The sequence below is a fragment of the Mobula birostris genome, chromosome 8 (genome assembly GCF_030028105.1).
Source record: "Mobula birostris isolate sMobBir1 chromosome 8, sMobBir1.hap1, whole genome shotgun sequence".
NCBI lineage: Eukaryota > Metazoa > Chordata > Chondrichthyes > Myliobatiformes > Myliobatidae > Mobula > Mobula birostris.
Window position 1 is genome coordinate 79,672,241 of NC_092377.1, and position 13,752 is coordinate 79,685,992.

Here is a 13,752-nt window from a genome sequence, read left to right on the forward strand (position 1 = left end):
CAATGCAAGTGCAGAGATTCACAAGCTAAGCCCAGTGCAGTGATTTAGGCAAAGGCACAAGAATCATCTCAAACACTTGCCAAGAATGTACTCACGATTTTATTAAAATCGTCCAGTGGAGTCCATTCACCATGGAGTCACACAAAAGTGAAATGAGGAGCCCACTGACCCCCTCCCACAATCGCTTCCATGACAGAAACAGATCCCCATCTTTAGTAAGTAACCTGATAGTTTATAAGATACTGAGAAGGGAATCAAGAGACCAATTAAAGCCCTGTGGACCATGTAGCTGGTTGGGGTGAAGTGTGAAGGTGAAAACAGGTTCTGGCACAGAGGGATATACTGAGGGTAGATTGATATACAGAGGGATATACCAAGGGGAGATTGATATACAGAGGGATATACTGAGGGGAGATTGATATACAGAGGGAATTACTGAGGGGAGATTGATATACAGAGGGATGTACCGAGGGGAGATTGATATACAGAGGGATACACTGAGGGGAAATTGCTTTAAGAGAGAAATACAGAGGAGATTGATATACAGAAGGATCTTGGAGTCTAAATTCGTTGCTCCCTGAAAATGGCTGCATGAGGTGATAGGGTGATAAAGAAGGCTTATGACATATTTACCTTTATGGGTCGAGACACTGAGTTCAAGAGTCAGGAAGTTATACTGCAGCTTTATAAATCTCTGGTTAGACATCGTCTGGAGTATTGCGTTCAGTTCTGGTCACTCAGTTGTAGGGAGAATGTGGAGGCTTTGGAGAAGATGCAGAGGAGAAAACCACATCGTGATGCATATGCCTTCTAGAAGATGGGTTATCTCGGATTGTTTTCTCTGGAGCGCAGAGACTGAGGGGAGATCTGATAGAAATTTATAAAATTATGACAGGTATGAACAGAGCAGAAAGCCGGTATTCTTTTTTCCAGGGCTGGAAAGTCGAGTACCAGAGGGCATATATTTAAGGAAAAGCGACCAGTTCAAAAGAGATGTGCAGGGCAGGTGTAGTTTTTACACACACAGCGTGGGTACCTGTAATGGTGCGCATGAATATGCAGAGAACGGGAGGATATGGATCACGTGCAGGCAGAAGGGATTCATTAAATTAGACACACTCACTTAATTAGTTTGTCACAACGTTGTGCACCGAAGGGCCTGTTCTATATCCTACATACCGCGCAATGCAGAACATCGTTTGGGGAACAGGCGTGGATGTGCAGAAAGTACATTAAATTTTGGGAACAAGCATAAAAGTAAAGTGAAAATGAAGATGTGGAAGTGTATAACACACAAAATGCTGGAAGAACTCAGCACGTCAGGCTGCATCTATGGAGGGGAATAACCAATCCACGTTTCAGCCTGAGACCCATCACGAGGACTAGAAAGGAAGGAAGGAGGAAAGAAACCAGACTCAGAAGGTGGGAGGGGGCAGCGAAGGGGAAGGGGTACTTCTTCTCCCTTCTGTTCCAGTCCTGATGAAGGGTCTATGCCCAAAACGTCAACTGTTTATTCCCCTCCATCGATGCTGCCCGACCTGCTGGGTTCCTTCACCACTTTCTGTGCCTGGCTGAAGATCTCCAGCACCTGCAGTAACTCTTGTGTTTATGTGGAAGTGTACTGCTGAATCTGCAGCACCATGGGAAAGAGATGAGGCTGGTGATGAGAAATCACAATGACCAGCGTGTATTGTTTTGCTGTGGTTCAGAATGATTTGCTCAGCTCGTCAGAGAGGGAAATACATAAATGTAAATGTTTTGACAAGGAAACACTTCATTCATTACCACAGTATTCAAGGAGCTTTGATGACAACATTATTCATACTTCTCAGGCTGCAGTCTAAGGCTCCTTTCAGCATTATTTAACAGATGTAAAATACAAATTAAAAGCGAGGGTTAGACAACTCTGAACCTCTGATCATTTACTGCAGTCATGGCTGCTCTGGCTGTAACCAAAACACTGCAAAACATTCAATCCCCTAATTACTTTCTATTTCTGCATTAAAAATATTGGGCCTTACACAGTGAGGCGTAGGACACCATGGCGTGCGGTAGAACAAAGGAATCTGGGAATGCAAATCCAAAATTTCTTGAAATTTGTGTCACGAATAGATAGCCGCAAAGACAGCTTTTGGCACATTGGCCCTCATACATCAGATATTGAGTACAGGTGATGGGATGTTACGTCGACATTGTACGTAATGTCGTTGGTGAGGCCAAACTTGGAGTACTGTGTGCAGTTTTTTAATCACCTATCTATAAGAAATGATATCAATAAGATTGAAAGAGTACAGAGAAAATTTATAAGGATGTTGCCGGAACATGAGGACCTGAGCTATGGAGAAAGGTTGAATAGGTAAGGACTTTATTACCTAAAGCGAAGGGGATGACAGGAAATTTGATAGTATATAAAATTATGATGCGTATAGATAGGGTAAATGCAAGCAGGCTTTTTCCAGTGGTGTTGGATGAGACTAGAACTAGAAGCTATATAGGAGTTTAAGGGTGAAAGGTCAAATATTTAAGGGGAAACTGCTTCACTCAGGTGGTGGTACAAGTGTGGAACCAATTGTCAGCAGAACTTGTCGATGCAGGTTCAATTGCAACAGTTAAGGGGAGCTTGGATAAGTACATGGTTGGGAGGGGTATGGGGGGCTATGGTCCAGGTGCAGGCCAGTGGGAGTAGGCAGAGCAACAGATTGGCACTGACTTTGTGTGGGCACATGGCCAAGTGGTTAAGGCGTTCGTCTAGTGATCTCAAGATCACTAGTTCGAGCCTCGGCTGTGGCAGTGTGTTTGCGTCCTTGAGCAAGGCACTTAATCACACATTGCTCTAGTGTCTGTGTGAGGAGTGGCGCCCCACACAGACTTCCAATCTGTGCCTTGTAAAGCATGAAAATGCCTGATGCAGGCCTCTCATGGTCTGAGTCGACGTTCCCCCTCCCCACTGACTATAAATGGGCCAATTTCAGTGCTGTAGTGCTTTACGACTCTACGACTGTCCAGTTCCCCATGCAATAGACAATAACATTCTGTTAGCTTTCTTTATGACTTGCTACTTGCAGTCGGAGACTGAGACCAGGGAAACAGTAATGGGCATGAAGGAATGACAGAGGAATTAAACAGGTCTTTACAATAGGAGACCAAACGCTGAATACCACATAATAAAATGGAGGAATGAAAAACCACCACTTGAGAACATGTTGGTCCAGGCTGATAAATGTTCGTGGCCTGACTGTTAGAACTTGGGATCCTTAAAGAAGTGGCCTTCGGGATAATGCATGCAGTGTTGAAATTGCTCAAAATTCCTTTGAAAGATCACAACACTGTAAAAAGTAATGCAGGACTGAAAATGTACCCTCACTCAATTATGGTGGGAAGCAAAACTGGCCAACTATAGGTTGGCTAACCAAGCATGTTGGAAAAATGTTACAATTATTAAGATGATAAAGACAGAATATTTGGGAAGCCATAACCTTTCCTACAGAGTCTGCATGGCTTCACAAAGGAGAGTTCAAGCTCTGATAAATGCATTAGAGGTCTTTGAGAAACTATTAAGCAGAGAGAAACCAGATTTGCATTTTCAAAAGACTTTCAATACAATGCAACATAAAGGGCTGTTCTGCAAGACAGGAGCTGGAATTCACGTGTAAGCATGGTCAGAGGATTGAAGCAGCAGGAAGGGAAAGAAGAATCATTTTTAAGCCTGGTAACTTGTAGCCGGTGAAGTGCTTTGGGCATCAATGTGGGGACTGCAGTTGTGTACAATATACATCAATGAAATTAACATTCTGTATCCCAATGTGCAGTTGATACAAAGGTGGGAGGATGAGCTGCAGGAAGGATAAAGAGGTAATCATCGGTTACACGAGTGGCAATGGAATACAATGTGGGGAACACGTGAAGCAGACCACCTCACATCAAAGTAGGGTATCTTACCACAATTATGCAAAGCAGCAGTGAGAGCACATATAAAGTATTGTGTACAGTTCTGGACCCCAGACTTAATATATGTTGTCCTTGGAGCCAGTTCGAAGAAGATTCACTGGGACGACCCTGGAACAAAAGGACTGTGTTCAATGGAAGATTTGGCCTGTTACTGACAAGACTTTAGAAGATTGGGAGGTGACCTAACTGAATCAGAAAAGCAGCATGGGGGCTTGACAGCATCAATATTGAGACAGTATCTCGCCTTGCAAGGGAGTGTTAGACCAGAAGGCATGGTTGCAGAACAAGTGGGAGCCTGCTCACATGAAGATGAATGTCTTCTCTCTGTGTGTGGAATTCATTGCTCAGAAAATCGTGGAGGGTATATCCTTTCAAGGCTGAAGTCGATTTTGGATGAGTCATGAATCAAGAGTTGTGGGGGAGACAGCTGGGAAGAGGACTTAAAGAAAGCTGGATAAGTATATTCTTAATGAATGGCAGAGCAAACCCAAGCGACTATATAGACCACTTCCTTTTCTATTTCTTAGAGTCTCTAACAGTCTGTCCTGAATTCTAGCTCTTGATGAATTTCACATTTTCCGACATTAAACTCCATTTGTCAGATCTTTGCCCACACAATAATCTGCCTATAAGCCCTGGTGACTTCAAGAAAATCCTCAAGAGAAGATAATTCTTAGAATATTATCCCAAAGGATTAAATTACAAAAGATTAAGTATCCCATCAAGTGTTGCTCTGGAATTCTGGTGAAGAAGGGGGAGAGGGGATGATGCTGGGGGATTGCTTTTATCTTAAGCAAACAAATAAATTAAGCCTAGACAACCAGGAAGATAAAACATGCAGTTGCTCACGAGGCCTAAATGACAGAAAGAACAATATTTGAGATACTGCTTTGGCAATCAGAACTATTAGGATCTGAAAGAAAAAGCTCATTACTTCACAATATACAAACTCTGATGGGCAAACTATTGGGATACTGTGGCATCTCTAAGCTGCTAGTATTGTAAGTAACAGGACTAGCATATGTGACAGATGATCCATTATTGATGTGAGTAAGCCCTCCATGCCATATGGTATGGCCAGTCTGTAAAGATACAACTGCACTTAATATTTATGTAAATATCTTAAGCTTGATGGGACACCAAGTCAACATTCCCATCCAAGAATAAATGTGGAACATGGTACCTCCAAAATGAAGAGTTTTCTTGCAGACAGTCAACAGTACTATTGTAGTAAAAAGTTGCCCATAAAGTCATGGAAGAAACAAGTTCCATGAATTCCATGTTATTTATTAAATCTTTCATTAAATTGGGCATTAATCATGAGAGGTGAAGAGGACTACAGTGTTGATAGGAGATTCCTTAGTCAGAGGAACAGATACAAGATTCTGTAGTCACGCTAGAGATACCCGGATGATATGTTGCCTCCATGTCTTGGGTCACTTCCATGGCATTCTCAAGGGCGAGGGTGAGCAGTCAGAAGTCTTGGTACATACTGGCACCAATGACATAGATAGACAATGTGAGGAGGTCCTGAAGAGAATTTTTAGGGAGCTAAGTAGAAAGATGAGAAACAGAACCTCCAGGGTAGTAATCTCTGGATTGCTGCCTGTGCCATGTGCCAGTGACGGTAAGAAAAGGATAATTTGGCAACACACACAAGATGCTGGAGGAACCAGCAGACCAGGCAATATCTATGGAAAAAAGTACAGTTGACGTTTCAGGCCGATACCCTTCAGCAGGACTGGAGAGAAAAAAGGCTGAGGAGTAGATTTGAAAGGTGGGGGGAGGGGAGAGAGAAACGCCAGGTGATAGGTGAAACTTGGAGGGGGAGGGATGAAGCAAAGAGCTAGGAAGTTGATTGGTGACAGAAAGCGGACAAAGCGTAGATGCTCGGTGAAGCGGTCTCCCAATCTATGTCAGGTCTCACCAATTTCTCAAATTTCTAGTAAACGCGATTTCTCAAACTTCCAGTAATGCCTCCACACCCCCTCTTCACCATTTCCTATCCTCTTGTCCCTCTCTAATGTTATTTCCTTGCCTGCCCAACGCCTCCCTTGAAAGGTGTTCCCCCCACCTTCTTTCTTCCATGGCTCTTTCACCAATCACCTTCCTAGCTCTTTGCTTCATCCCTCCCCCTCCAAGTTTCACCTATCACCTGGCGTTTCTCTCTTCCCTCCCCCCACCTTTCAAATCTACTCCTCAGCGTTTTTTCTCCAGTCCTTCCGAAGGGTCTGGGTCCAAAACATCGACTGTACTTTTTTCCATAGATGCTGCCTGGGCTGCTGAGTTCCTCCAGCATTTTGTGTGTGTTGCTTGGATTTCCAGCATCTGCAGAAACAATTTTCTCTTGTTTCTGATTTGGCAGGTGAATACATAGTTGAGGAATGGGTGTAGGGTCAGGGTTTCAGATTTATGGATCATTGTGATCTCTTTAGGGTAAGATATGACCTGTACAAAAGGGACCGGTTACACTTAGAACCCAAGATGTCCAATATCCTCGAGGGCAGGTCAACTGGAGTTGTTCGGATGGATTTAAACTAATTTGGCAGTGGGATGGGAACTGGAGTGATAGTGCTGAAGATGAGGTTGTTGGTTTACAAACAGAGGCAATGCATAATGAGACCCCAGCAAGGAGAGGGTGATGATAGGGCAACGTAAAAGGTGGACAAAATCGAAAAGGGTGAATACGGGACCAAAGGTATCACATTAGAATGTTCACTGTATACAGAATAAGGTAGATGGATAAACAAAGAGTGGGAGGTGGAAAGTTTCTTAAATGTATCTATTTTAATGCTAGGAGCATTGTAAGAAAGGTGGATGAGCTTAGAGCATGGATTGATACCTGGAAATATGATGATGTAGCTATTAGTGAAATGTGGTTGCAGGAGGGGTGTGATTGACAACTAAATATTCCGGGATTTTGTTGCTTCAGGTGTGATAGAATAGGAGGGGCAAGCGGGAGAGGTGTTGCATTGCTTGTCAGAGAATATATAACAGCAGTGCTCTGGCAGGATAGATTAGTGGACTCGTCTAAGGAGGATACTTGGGTGGAACTGAGGAACTGAAGAATGCCGTAGAACAGAGGGATCTAGGAATAATGGTGCATAGTTCCCTGAAGGTGGAATCTCATGTGGATAGGGTGGTGAAGAGAGCTTTTGGTATGTTGGCCTTTATTAATCAGAGCATTGAGTACAGGAGTTGGGATGTAATGTTGAAATTGTACAAGGCATTGGTGAGGCCAAATTTGGAGTATTGTGTACAGTTCTGGTCACCGAATTATAGGAAAGATGTCAATAAAATTGAGAGAGTACAGAGGAGGTTTATTAAAATGTTGCTTGGGTTTCATCTCCTAAGTTACAGAGAAAGGTTGAACAAGTTAGGTCTTTATTCTTTGGAGCGTAGAAGGTTGAGGGGGGACTTGATAGAGGTGTTTAAAATTATGAGGGGGATTGATAAAGTTGACGTGGATAGGCTTTTTCCATTGAGAGTGGGGAAGATTCAAACAAGAGGACATGAGTTGAGAGTTAAAGGACAAAAGTTTAGGGGTAACATGAGGGGGAACTTCTTTACTCAGAGAGTGGTAGCTGTGTGGAAAGAGCTTCCAGCAGAAGTGGTTGAGCCAGGTACAATGTTGTCGTTTAAAGTTAAATTGGATAGATATATGGACAGGAAAGGAATGGAGGGTTATGGGCTGAGTGCAGGTTGGTGGGACTAGGTGAGATTAAGAGTTCGGCATGGACTAGAAGGGCTGAGATAGCCTGTTTCCGTGCTGTAATTGTTATATGGTTATATGCAGCACAGTTACAGATTGGCAAGTATGATGTTGTAGTCATTACTAAATCATGGCTGAAAGAAGATTATAGCTGGGAGCTTAATATCCAAGGATGCATATTGTATTGAAAGGACAGGAAGGAAGGCAGTGGGGGTGGCATGGTTTTGTTGGTAAAAAAAATAAAATTAAATCATTAGAAAGAGGTGACATAGGGTCGGAAGGTGTTGAATTGTCGTCAATAGAGCTAAGGAACAGCAAGGATAAAAATACCTTGATGGGAGTTACATACAGATCCCAAACAGTGGCAAGGATGTGGTCTTACAAGCTACAACAGGAGATAGAAAATGTATGCCAAAAGAGCAATGTTACAATATTCATGGGGGATTTCAGTATGCAGGTCGACTTGGAAAATCAAGTTGGTGCAGGATTCGAAGGGGGGGAATTTCCAGAATGTCTATGAGATGTTTTTTTTAGAGCAGCTTGTGGTTAAGCTCACTAGAGGATCAGCTATTCTAGAGTGGGTGTTGTGCAATAAACCAGAATTGATTAGAGAGCTCAAGGTAAAAGAACCCTTCAGAGCATGTGATCATAATATGATTGCATTCACTCTGAAGTCTGAGAAGGAGAAGCTAAAGTCAGATGTATCAGTATTAGTGTGGAGTAAAGAAAATTACAGCAGCATGAGAGAGGAGTTGGCCGGAATTGATTGGAAAAGAACACTATCAAGGATGATGACAGATCAGCAATGACTTGAGTTTCTGGAAGCAATTTGGAAGGCACAGGATATGTACATCCCAAAAAGGAAAAAATATTCTAAAGGCAAGATGACACAACCATGGCTAACAAGGGAAGTCAACACCAACATAAAAGCCAAAGAGTGGGCATATAATAGAGCAAAAATTAGGGGGAAGTTCGAGGATGGAGAAGATTTTAAAAACCAGCAGCAGACAACTAAAGAAGTTATTAAGGTAAAGATGGAATCCAAAAGTAAGCTAACCAATAATATTAAAGAGGATACCAAAAGTTTCTACACATATATAAAGTGTAAGAGAGGTGAGAGTGGATATCAAGCTGCTGGAACACGATGTTGGAGAGGTAGTAATGGGAGACAAGGAAATGGCAGATGAACTGAACAAGTATTTTGCATCAGTCTTCACTGTACGGTGGAATTCTAGATGTGGGTCATGGGTGTGTGAAGTTACTATTACCAGAGAGAAGGTTCTTGGGAAACTGGAAAGCCAATAGGTCACCTGGACAAGATGGTGTACACCCCAAGGTTCTGAAAGAGGTGGCTGAAGAGATTATGGAGGCATTGGTAATGATCTTTCAAGAACCACTAGATTCTGGAATGGTCCCAGAGCACTGGAAAATTGCAAATGTCACTCCACTCTTCAAGAAGCCAGAGAGGCACAAGAAAGGAAATTATAAGTCAGTTAGTCTGACCTCAGTGGTTGGGAAGATATTAGAGCCGATTGCTAAGGATGAAGTCTCAGGGTACTTAGAGGCACATGATAAAACAGGCCGGTCAGCATCGTTTCCTCAAGAAAAAAATCTTACCTGACAAATCTGTTGGAATTCTTTGAAGAACTAACAAGCAAGATTGACAAAGGAGAATTGGTTGATGTTCTGTACTTGGATTTTCAGAAGGCCTTCTGCAAGGAGCCACCCATGAGGCTGCTTAACAAGCTACAAACCCATGGTATTACAGGAAAGATTCTAGCGTGGATAAAGCAGTGGCTAATTGCTAGGCGCCAAAGAGTAGGAATAAAGGGAGCTTTTGCTGGTTGGCTGCCAGTAAGTAGTGGTGTTCCACAGGGGTCTGTGTTGGGACTGATACTTTTTACATTATATGTCAATGATTTCGATGAATGGATTGATGGCTTTGTTACAAAGTTTGCTAAGTATACAAAGATAGGCGGAGGGGCAGGTAGTTTTGAGGAAATAGGGAGGCTACAGAAGGCCTTAGACTGATTGGAAGAATGGGCAAAGAAATCTCTGATCAATCTCTGCTAAAACTTTGTAACAGCCCTCCAATATTCAAAAGTATGTTAAAAACGGGATTGATATAATAAAGAAAATAAAAATTATTGAATGCTTTAAAGAATTAAACACAATAATTCACAAAACACTAAAATAATTAAACAATATAGGTACAGAGATATCTTGGCGTCCCCATGCTTTCCTGGAAGTGTTAATGCAAGTCGATAGGATGGTAAGGAAGACATAGGGCACGCATGCCTTCTTCGCTGGGAAGATAAGAGCTGAAGAAATTGTGCGAAGCAGAGGAACTGTGGACAGCCAGAATCTTTCTCCTGGTGTAGGAATGTCAGATACTGGGAGGCAGAGCTTTAAGGTAAGGGAGGGGAAGGTGCAGGTTGAGTTTTTTTTGCACATGTACTTGGAATGTGTTGCCGGGGATGGTAGTGGAAGCAGATACAATAATTGCTTTTGGGAGGCTTTTATACAGGCACACGAATAAGCAGGTCAAGAAGGAACATGAATCACCCGCAGACGGTAGGGAGTAGTTTCATTTGGCATCATGCCCAGTACAGTCATTCTGGGCCAACGGGCCTTTTCCTGTGCTGTACTGTCTTATGGAAACTGACCAAACTTACCTACCTTTCTTCACTTTACCCACAAGGCTTGGAATTCCTATTTCGGGGGCTCTACACAAGTCCAGCACTCCTAACGGGGTGGCTCCTCGCTGTATGTCTGTTTTGGAAATGCTTACTATTGTCGGTTCATCTCAGCTACTCATTTCAATTTGCTCTCTCCCAGCGTAGCATTGGAGTCTCACTTTTTGCTCATGAAAAGCACTGCCTCAAGGAGTCCATTAGGTGAGTCAAATAAGTCCCTATCAAGGCAGCAGGTTACTGTTTCATTTACACCATCTGGTTGGAAGGCTTGGCTTCGAGAGGAACTCACCTCGATCTACGAGTGAGTGAAAATTCAACGTCAGTCTAAGTATGGGGCCATTCAGCCTCAAACATGACATTCTTAGCTAAAATACCAGGGCAGGGAGACTTGCTCCATAACTTTCTTCCAGCAATGCCTTTTTCTGTCATATTCCACAATAAAGTGACCACTCTGCCTTGCCTGCAGTTCCACAAAATACAGCATTCTGAGGATTTGAGATAATAACAAAAAAATTAAAATCTAATAAAAAGTGGAGGGAAGTTTATGAGTAAACCTTAGGGCGCAACATTAGGATGTGGTTAAATTTAAAACTATGCATATCCCAGTTGCACGTTTCAGAATCTGGATGAGCGGCTTGTTTTTCAAAGTTCTAAGTAAATTTTATTTTCGAAGTACATATCTGTCACCATATACAACCTTGAGATTCTTTTTCTTCTGGACATACTCAGCATATCTATAGCATTGTAACTATAACAGGATCAATGAAAGATCAACCGGCGAGCAGAAGGAAACAAACTGTGCAAATACAAATATAAATAAATAGCAATAAATATTGAGAACATGAGATAAAGTGTCCTTAAAATGAGATCATTGGTTGTTGGAACATTTCAATGATGGGGCCAAGTGAGTTTAGTTATCCCTGTTTATCCAAGAGCCTGATGGTTGAGGGGTAGTAGCTGTTCTTATGCTTGGTGATGCAAGTCCTGAGGCTCTTGTGCCTTCTACCCGATGGCATCTGTGAGAAAAGAGGATCTGGGTGGTGGGGATTGCTGATGATGGATTGCATCCCAAACCATGACCTAAACACTGATACTTTCCACCTCTGAGAATGCTCCCCTCTATAATGTTTGGGATGCAATGCTGGTTCACTGCTTCAATAACTTAACATGCCAAGCTACACACAGATGCAGGAGGAAAGGTAGTACCATTCTATTATTTTTTTACGTGCCTTCCAGCCCCCTTATGGTGGGCCAATGCGGCAGTTAATGGTTAACCTTACTTTTAATAGGAATGACTTGAAGGCGACCAGATGTAAAAGTAGAACGTATCTGTCATCTGTTTTATCCAATTACAAATCTGAGTGAGCCTAAGTTTTGGCTGACTCGATAAAGAGTTCTGCAGGCCAATATTTCTTGTAATGCAGCCAACCACAGAGCTGACTTGGCGTATTTGATCTCATGATATAACAGCTTGAGAAAGTGCAGCAGTCAAATCCACAAAGACAGTGTTCAATCTTACGTTGAGTAGAATGTGCGTCCAGCTGAAAGCCATCATCAATGAACATTAAGTGCTCTTGGTCTACACTCTCGATATTCATTTAAGAATACATATTTTTTGCACTGCCTCTGGCTCCTGCACTCTCCCTGTCCATATATCACCTCTAGATCAGAATTTTTCATACTTTGGCCGTGTGAAAATGAAAAAATTAGTCTCCAAATCGATCTCAAACTCAGGCAGTCTCCATTATTTTCACTTGAAATTAGAATTATTCTATTACTCAGTTGGTGCCTAACCCATCACTACATAACAGAGCTGATGTAGCTGGCATTAGTGCAGCAAATTATTTAGTTGTCACTTAATTTTCCTGTTTGGCCTGCTTGTGGCAGCTATGAATTCAGCCACCCAGAGACACAAAAATATTCCAGTGTTTTAGGCTTGCTCCTTCCTCCTTAACCCACCATCCCAACATCTTTTTCTCTCCTGCAACAAAGAATCTACTGGAGGAGCCCCGTCTGTTGAGCAGAATCTGTTGGAGGAAAGGAATTGTGGACATTTTGGTTCAAAACCCTGCATCAGACCCCTGAGCACGTCAATACAGCCTGTCTCCAAAGAACCACTCGATCCTGTGTCTTCTTAAGCTCATAAGGTGTTGCTTCATATTTTGCTTGATCTTGCATATGATTCAATCATTTGAGAGCATCTTTTCAGAATCAGAATAAAGTTTATTATCACTGACTTATATGACATATAATTCGTCGTTTTGTGGCACCGATATAATGCAATCAATCCTGAAGTTACCTATCATTAATTTTAACCAGGTCCTTTTTTTCATGCCCTGGTTTAGCAAAATGAAAGCCAAAAGTGCACTCGGAATGAGTTTCCCTTGTTATTCCCCAGTTACTCACTTTGGTTACTATGGCAATTCACTCCCAAATCCCTGACTTTGGCCAACAGGACAGTCAAGTGCAGAAGATGCATGGAAGCCCTAAGAAACGACAACTGTTGGATTCTGCTACTGATCGGATACAAATACTTGTCAAATATAAACCCTAGACAGATAGTAATTTTCTTTATTCCTATACTTTTTTTTGAGAGGTGTACAGCTTTGCTCTGGGCAGTATTCATCACCTATCTCTCTGTGCCATTGAGAAGATGGTGATGCGGTCCTTCTGCTGAAGAAGTGGCATAATGTTGTTGCAGAGGATAAAGTGGATCCAAGATTTAAATCTGATGATAATGCAGAGGATACTGAGATTTCTCAGTTAAGACGGAGTGGGGCCTGGAAGTGACAATGTTCCCATAAGTGTGCTACCCTGGTCTTTCTTGGTGACAGCAGTTGGGAATTTGGAAGGCAATTCTGGAGAAACTTTAACCAATAAATGCAGGATCACATAAGGAAACTCATTCCCAACACGAATTATATTGGAAGAATTCAACAAGTAAGGCAGCACCTGCGGAGGGAAATGTACAGTCAATATTTCAGATGGATAACTTTCACCCGCACCAGTTGAAGGGTCTCGACCTGAGACACTGGCTGCCTACCTCCCTCCAACAGCTGCCTAACATGCTGATTTCTGCATTTGACACTCTAAATTACAGCATCTGCAGTCTCCAGTGCCTTTATCCACAATACAGTTCAACTCTCAGTTGCCCATCTCATGTTAAACCAGAGCACGAGAAAAGAAATTGGGTTAAATTGGTGTACAACAAACTTTGTATTGGTGACAAGCAGACGTTTCTCAAATACTTGAATCTCAAATCACTTTTAAAAATGAAGCAACATCCATGGAGTTAAGGAAGAAACAAGAGAGAGATGGGGAAGAAAAGAACTAGCTCTCTTTAGTCAGACTTTCAAAGACAGATTGATTGGCTTCCTTGTCCAATGACCATTACAG

General features: G+C 42.3%; 1 protein-coding gene across 4 annotated transcripts in view; it reads right to left on the minus strand.

Annotated features, from left to right (window-relative positions):
* plcb1 (phospholipase C beta 1) overlaps positions 1–13,752 on the minus strand; it is a 954,845-nt gene that overhangs the window by 166,876 nt on the left and 774,217 nt on the right. The window lies entirely within an intron of this gene.